This window comes from Canis lupus, chromosome 36, assembly GCF_048164855.1.
Source record: "Canis lupus baileyi chromosome 36, mCanLup2.hap1, whole genome shotgun sequence".
In the NCBI taxonomy this organism is placed as follows: domain Eukaryota; kingdom Metazoa; phylum Chordata; class Mammalia; order Carnivora; family Canidae; genus Canis; species Canis lupus.
Window position 1 is genome coordinate 2,880,440 of NC_132873.1, and position 8,615 is coordinate 2,889,054.

General features: G+C 41.0%; 1 long non-coding RNA gene across 1 annotated transcript; it reads left to right on the forward strand.

Moving 5' to 3' along the window:
• Positions 1-2,694: 2,694 nt before the first annotated feature.
• Positions 2,695-5,593, forward strand: LOC140625391 (uncharacterized). Its single transcript, XR_012024715.1, has 2 exons — positions 2,695-2,955; positions 3,750-5,593. It is a non-coding gene; the product is annotated as an uncharacterized lncRNA (long non-coding RNA).
• The last annotated feature ends 3,022 nt before the right edge of the window (positions 5,594-8,615 follow it).

Sequence of the window (8,615 nt, forward strand, 5' to 3'; positions counted from 1 at the left end):
ACCTCCTTTTTGCTCTCCATCATTTCCCTTTGCCTTCTTTCCTCATTCTCGGTGTAAATCATACTTCTGTGTTTCACATCCTTTCTCTTTCAGGGTTAGAGCACACACCTAGAGCTGTGCAAAGCGTTTCCATTACCACTGTGTTATTCCCCTCATTCCTTATTGAAACCGCAAGCTTTGGGGCTTGAATTGCCTACGTGTGGTCTTAATTCATTCTAAAAATACTAAATCTATTGAACAGCTCTGAGTTATAGGAGTGGAGTGATAAAATGTGTGCCTTTCCATTTCAGGGATCTATGTGCATAAATATCTCTTAAGCAATAAAATATTATAGCTTCATACTTTTCAAATGGTAAGTTCCCTATGTGAAGTTGAAAGTCTAAGAAAAATGTTATGTTTTAATAATACTGTATTACTTAACCATTTCAATTGCTTCATCCACATCTTATTGCAGTGTATGAATTTCTTGCCCACATATTTCTTTTCTTATGCATGTGGTTCTGAAAATTGTTAGAAATCTCCAATCCTAAATGTAGAATAATGATGAACGTAGCCCTATATAAGAACCATCTCAGCATAAAACATATGTAGAAAAATAGAATCAATAGGATATATCAACAGGATTTTGATTATGGTTCTAGCTATTTATGTATATAGAGATTTTATACATATGTGTATACCCATATAAGCATATACATACAAACACACACACACACACACACACACATATATGGAAGAGGAGAAGGAGCAGGGGCAGGAGAGGGAGAAGGAATTAGCTACACAGTTACAGAGGCTGAAAAGTCCCAAGATCAGCCAACTCCAAGTTGGAGACTTGGGAGAACCAGTGGTGTAGCTGCAGTGTGGGTCCAAAGGCTTGAGAATTTTGAGAGTTGCTGATATATATTTTATATGTATAATATATATATACATATATATTACACATAGAGAGAGAGAGAGAGAGAGAGAGAGAGAGGGAGTTACTTGAAGGCAGAAGATCAATGTCCCAGCTCAATTATTCAGGCCGACAAAATTCCCTCACATTAAGTTTTCTTGTTCCATTCAGGGCTTCACCTGATTGGATGATGCTTGTCTACACTGGAGAGGACCCCCTGCTTCACTTAGACTACCAATTCAAAGGTTACTCTCACCCAGAAACACCCTCCCAGATACACCAAGAATAATATTTGATCAAATGTCTGGATTTCCTGTGGCCCAGTCAAGAAAACACATAAAATTAACCATCACATCACAAGAACCACAGCACACTCTTGAAAAATACCCTTTGCAGGCATGGCTAGAGCATTACAGATATTTGACTTCCCTTAAACAACTCTCATATAAGATATTAAACGTTGCAGATATGGACCAACAAGCCGTTCGAATGTCCTAAGATTGCCATGAGCAACCAATGGTGCATTATAGGCACAACTTATTTCGTCTATTGTTTGAATTGGAGCTCAACATAAATCTTAATTTGGTACCATTTTGGTGAAGTTCTAATTCCTATTGTTAGATAGATCAATTGCTCTTATTTAGAAACGTTTTATGTAATAATTTTCTAAAATATTTTTTAATAAATTATCTATCTGACAGTTTTTTCTCACCAAGATAATTAATTTTATATTTTCTCCCCATCATTAAATATTTTAAATATGCAAGTCTGTTGGCATTTAGTACTGTCTATCACAGCGGTGCCAAAAAAGCTTGCAGAATCTTGTTTTCAGAGATTTTGTTCACAAGCTTCCTTAATAGGGTGTAATTTGCATAAAATAAGCTTAAATTGATTACATATTTCTGATAAGATTTTCTATTTCACAAGACTGGAGTTGAGAGGAGGCATATGTGTGTCACCACTGGCTGGTTTTCCTCCCTCTGGGAAAATGGCTGTCTGCCACTCTGAGACCAAAACAATGTACTGAAGTCATGAAACAATTTTTCAATGTTCCTTTTAACGCTGGTTATGCATTCCATGACTCTTAAGCTTGTACATACCTGATTAGCAAGCTTCAACCAAATAAAGAAAGCAAAAGGAAAATAGAGAAAAGAAAAAAGAAAAGGCTTTTATAAATTATCTTCCACACCCTGAGCCTCACTAGAGGGGCACCAGAAATGCCAAGATAGGAGCTTGGGAATTGCTTGTTTGGAATTTTGGGGGGCAAATCACAATGGAAGTTGTTCATTCAGCACCCAAGAGTCCGTTCAAAGCGCTAAAGCCCATAAAAGCTTAAATGTCTTTTTCCCTGCCTGGTCAGAAAATTGTAGACATTTCCTTCCTTCACAACAATTGTCATCCAACAAATACTTATTGAGTGTCTACTAGTTACAGTGCTGGACACTTGACTAGAGAGGTAAAAGAAAAAGCAAAGCCGGTTTCCGCACTCTTGGAGACGATAGGATAAAACATTAACTAACTAACCACGTGGTGACTATAAGATCACCACAGGGGCCTGCTGGGAAAAGAACAAGCTATAAGCCAACTTGGTAGTTTGCAAAGATAAGGTTATTTACCAAAGATAAAGGCAGGCTCCAAAGCTAACTTTGGCCAGGCCTGCAGTTCTTCTCCACTCCCGGACTGATAACTAGGTGTCAGTTAGAGTGACAGGAAGCCTCCGACAGAATTGTGTCACGCCAACCGTTATCAGGAAGCTGGCATCCCAAAAGAAAAATAAAAGCATTTATACAAACTGGTCTGTAAGCATGATGACGTTCCAGCCCTCGGCCCGTAAGCGTGGGTGCGTGGAAGTCACCATGGATCTAGTTGAAATGCCTAAGGCCTGAGGCCTGAGACCCATGTTTCCAGCCAGCTCAGTAGGTCCCCACATAGCACCCCGAGCAGCAAGGCCGTTGGGTGCACTAATTTAAAACCTCACTTGAAATTAGTGTGCCAGCATTCAGGCAGCAAGAGTCAGGTGTCAACATCCCCCGCGGAACCCAGGACCCGATGGATTCCTACAGGTAAGGCATCCTTCTGCCGGCTGTCTGCCACCAGGCTTACTCCTCTCTTTACCCTTTGCTGCAGAGGTGAGAGAGGGTACACTGAGAGTCTAGCCAACGCACATTTTTAAAATGCCAGGCATCCAACCAATGAAAATTATCTTTAAATATGCAATTTACTGATTGTTAAACCCTCTGGTGGATGAAAAGAGATAGTCAAAGTCTTTGTGTAGCTGTCCCCGGAGTGTAGGTTTGTATTTATTTATTTATTTGTTTGTTTGTTTGTTTATTTATTTATTTATTTAGAGCTTTTATTTTTTTATTTTTTTTTTAATTTTTTATTGGTGTTCAATTTACTAACATACAGAATAACCCCCAGTGCCCGTCACCCATTCACTCCCACCCCCCGCCCTCCTCCCCTTCTACCACCCCTAGTTCGTTTCCCAGAGTTAGCAGTCTTTACGTTCTGTCTCCCTTTCTGATATTTCCCACACATTTCTTCTCCCTTCCCTTATATTCCCTTTCACTATTATTTATATTCCCCAAATGAATGAGAACATATAATGTTTGTCCTTCTCCGACTGACTTACTTCACTCAGCATAATACCCTCCAGTTCCATCCACGTTGAAGCATATTTAGAGCTTTTAAACGCTAACCACACCTGGAGTGTGTCTTCTAGATTAAGGTCCTTCCACAATGAATTAAACATCCTCAAGATAGAGATCAAGACACAAATACAGTATATGCAGAAGATTTTATAAGTAATTTATGGGCAATATAAATGGTCTATAACCTGGGTTCTTTGCCTGCCTAGTGAAAGAAACATGGCCCGACTGGGAGCAGCTTCGCTGGGGAAGAGCTGAAGCACACAGGGTGAGGAGGGGTTGTCCTGGAGGTGCGAGCCTTTCAGGCCAAGGAACCACAGCCTGCGAAGCTCCTCCCCATGACAAGAGAGCGGAGGCATCTTACCTTGGACTGCCATCAGGTGGTTATATAGGTCACAGTGAGTGTCCCAGAGTAGACAAGGGAACACGGCCTTCGGTTCTGTTTCCCCTGGGGGCAGAGAGTCTCAGCCCTGGAGAAGTTAACAACAACTGAGCCATAGTTTCCCCTGTGATTAAGTTGCAACACTGACCATCATCATCACGCAGTTGTCTTCCGATTGTGCCCCAGTTAGTACCTAAAGGGAGAACCCACCTTCTCCGGCTGCTCAGAAAATGCCAGAAGCTTCCAGAAGAGAAATCCAGTGAGTTCAGCTAAGAAACCCAAGCACTGTTAAAGGAAAAGCATCTGGTAGCAATACAAGACTGCATTTGGTTCAAGGAATGCTTTCAGATCTCATTCAAACTCACACGACTCAAGACTAAACCTGATGGTGGATGACAGTTATTTTGATGTAGCCACAGAAACAATCCTCTGTAATGGCAGTAGTACCGACTCAGGTTACGATAAATGAATTTTTGATTTGGAGAAATTTGTAGTATACAGAACTTGTCCTTTGAGAGACTTTATTAGAATTTTATATTGGGCTTTTTCTAACTAACATAATTCGAGCGAACACAACGTTATTACAAAGAACCAATGTTTCTCCTTCATATATGGTGTCCCTCAGAACTCACTGTCCTTGATTTTTTCTTTCCCTTGGACTCAGATCTTTTCCTCCCTCCCTCGCCGCATCCTACTAAAGATGAGCATGTGATGCCTCAAGAAAAAGAAGGGGCAGGGAAAGGGACACACATCAACTTTGGTGGAGGACTTAAAGGTTTTGTCTGTTTTGTAAAATTAATGAGCTTGTTTGGGGATGAAAATTCATCATCTTCAGAATTACATTTTAACCACAAAAGACAACACAACCCAGCAGGCATGTCTGATTTTACCTTTACTGGGTGAGGATGTGTTGGTTTAGGTGATAGGCTCTTTAGTAATAAGGAGAAACTTTTTCTGGTTCACCTGCTACCTTTACTGCTTGGTTTTGGATTCCATTTGTATCCAGTGGAGTAAAACGCATGTATGTGTATTTTATGGCCTGTCCCTACCTCCTGGTTCAGCCCTGATATCCCCATGGTCTCTACTGGGCTTTTTCAGAACTGGCACAGGCTAGAAATAGAAATGGCTTCAAAAACTGTTTAGATAAACTCATGGATGGGCCGTGTAATTAATTATTAAGGGAGGCTGCATGGTTTGTGTTACCCCCCTGGCCTTTTTATGGTTGAGATCAGAGGCAGTAAATACGCTCTCCTGCCAAATTGCTATCAGAGACAAAAAGGAAAACTGCATGGACTGACCTCATGGATGAACATTTTTATGACCTTTTCAATTACCTTCTATTTTTACAAAAGGGAGCAAACACATAATATCTTGGGTAGATTGGCTTAAACTGTTCAGACTAAGTTGGCCAGGAGGAATGGTCTATCATAACTGAGGAGGGCAGGATACGATCTTGAAAGGCAAGGCTGCCAACACGGCTGAAGTGCAAATATGGCTTTAGTCAAAATGTAATTGTGCAGTATTGAAATGATTTGCTAGTTATGCAACTATTTTTATAGTCATAAACTTAAAAAGTAATTCTGAAGCTGTCTGATGGGTGCATGGGAGTTCATTATCCCATTCTACTTCTATATATGTTTGACATTCTCCATAATAAAAATTTTAAAGTAATTGTTAGTGATGTCATTATTGAATAAAGGAGCTATAAAAGTGCATGCTTGGCCTGACCAATTTGTAGCTAATCTGGTATCATTTAGTCATGTTTAGCACTTGACCACTCAATGGGCCACGGGCCAACACAGATTTGAAATGCAGACATTCCAGTTTCCAAAGCTATCATGGGTTCACCAAGAAGGGGTGGTGTAGAGCAGTGTCCCAAGGCAGCCCAGAGTGGGCTACTGCCATGCTTGGGCAACACCTTAGAGGCGAGCCAAGTCATCTGGCCACCTAGTCGGGCCACACCCAAATCTCTGATGGGGCTCAGGTTGGAGATTATGGCCTGGTTGGTACCCAGGAGAAACAGGAGAGGAAGGACTGAGAATGACTAGAGAGGTGAGGGATCAGAGCAAAGCAAGCAGAGACCTCAGGGCTGATCTCGGGCTCTGCCTCCCATCTGGGAGCCCAGTGCGCGCCCTACTGACGTTCCTCATCAGATGAGAGGCACTGAAACCCGGCATGGACTCAACACGCACCTGCTTAGTTCCAGTGAGTCTCAGAGGAACTCGTTCCCTTCAGAATTTCAGATTAGGATAGACACGCTTAATTCTTGTGGTCTGAACATCACTGAGGACTCCGCAGAGGTGGTGGAGTGAGTGAGCAGAACAGTTTTTGAATAGATAAGTACACAGAACCCAGTTCCTGTTAAAGCTCAGGACAAACTCCAGCCATTAGATGCAAAAGGAGAGTTCCTACTTTTGATTTTTGTTCTCCCTCCAGTTCTCAACATTAGCCTGTCTCTCTGGTGTCAGAAATAGAGATTTATTTCAGATTTTGGCAGGTCATACCGACAAGTGCTGGAAGCGCCTGCCTCTGATCATCCTGAAGGCTATTTAGAATCTGACTCTTTTCTCTTATATGCGTTTTTCATCCAAGTATCCAGTCTCCACTCACTGTTTCTTGGTTGAGGGCAGAGTAATAAGCCCTGGTGATACAATTTTTAATGAGATATAAGTCTCATGGATCTGTTCTTATGATGTCTTTTGGACAGTTTCAACATTGGGTATTTCAAAACTGAGGGTGCCTCTTTGCTAAAAAGGTGAGCACGGTGGGGCTTCTGCACTGTCTACTACCTTGGATGGGTAACAACGACTGGAGCAGGTAGTCAGGAGCAAGACATACAAACACCCTGCTTTACTGGACAGCCCTTATCAGATTCAGGTTGCTGAGTAAATTTTCATAACTTAACCTGAGACCGGAGAGGATACTAACTCATCCCTGTGGAACAGCACAGTGCCTCGAAGCAATGAAAAAGCCCTCATCCACCTCTCCAGACTGTCTGGGTCTGCCCAGACTTTCCTGGATTTTCTGATTCCAGAAACCTCACCATGGAGCTGTATACAATTTCTGCATTCCAGTGGTTTAAATTTCTCTGAGCTGTTCTTACACAATTTCCCTCTAGAGTAAGTTGTATCCTTCAAAACCAGAAGCATGTTTGGCAAGCTGCAAATTGAGGCAGAGACAATTTTATCCAGCACACTGGATCTATTCCTACAGCAGTATTTATCCAGAATTGTCTGTCCACTCGCACTGCCGATCTTTTCAGCTATAACAGCAGTACCAGTTGTCTGGTCTTCAGCAAATAGAGATGCTGTTGTCACATCATCAGATGTTAGATTTGGAAGGCGAGCACCATTCATCCAGCATAATTCTCTTTAAGGCAATTTTATTGGGTTCTCTTTCAGGAAAAAAAAAAAAAAAGAGAAATAGTAATGGTATCCACTCTAACAAAGCCACTCAATTTTACTTTCTAGGTCAGTGAGTTTTTGGTGCTTTTTGATTTTTCCCTTTTTGGTAACCTCATCATATTCATCAGTTTGGCTTTCAGTAAATTCTTGGATTTGGAGGAAAGAACATTCAACTGATAGTGGAAAATAACAAACACCATTGTATTTTTTGGATTTCACCTTTGAAGAAATAATAAAGGCAGGTGTTTTCATTTCACGATCACAGCAATTCATCACAGCTGGTGACCCCAGCTTCCTTTTGCTCTTGATAATCATCTCTTTGTATTTACTTGGAGCACTGGGCTATAGTAATAATACCAGTAATTGCAACCATTTACTTATTTCATACAAGCCAGGAAGCATGGGCGGCACTTTACACATATTCTTTTTCTCAATCCCTGCAGTTAAACTGGATATTATTACCATGATTTTACACACCAGGAAACTGAGGCACAGAAAAATTAAGAAAATTACCCAAGGTCGTACAGCTTCATATTGTCTTATGAGTCTAATGTTCACAGTGATCAAAATCACTTGTAGTGACTCAGTCTTGAAATACCGTCTTTGCTGAATGTGTGCCCACTGTGTATTTTAAAACATATAACTTAGGAATAGGATGAGTCAGAATGGAAATAGAGGTATACCAGAAGAGCCAAAGGTTGGGCAAATTGCCTATTTCTCTGTGTTTCCCTTCTTTCATTCAATAATGCAAATGATCATACTTACCTTTCTTTTTTTAAAGATAGATTATTTATTTATTTATTTATTTATTTATTTATTTTTATTTATTTTACAGAGAGAGTGCATGGGGATGGGCAGAGGGGAGAGAGAGAGAGAGAATTCTCAAGTACACTCCCCGCTGAACGCAGAGCCCTATACAATTCTTGATCTCAGAACCCTGAGATCATGACCTGAACTGAAATCAAGAGTCAGATGCTTAACCAACTGACCCACCCAAGCATCCAGACCATACTTACCTTTTAGGACTTTTTCGTTTATATAAATTATTCTTCTTATTACATTCTACAAGCCCAATAAGCATCAGATCCCTTTCCTTCTTATGTTGATAGTGGTCTTTGAGCCTTCTTCCTTTTTTCTGTACCTCACACAGTTAATCCCAGGACAGAGGGGTGGATGTGGCCAAAGCTGCATCAATCAGAGTATCCCATTCCCTTGACTTCAGTGATTGGTCCAGGGAGGGGCACATAGCTTAAGCTGCACCAATCAGAATGCTCTCCATGATTTTTCAG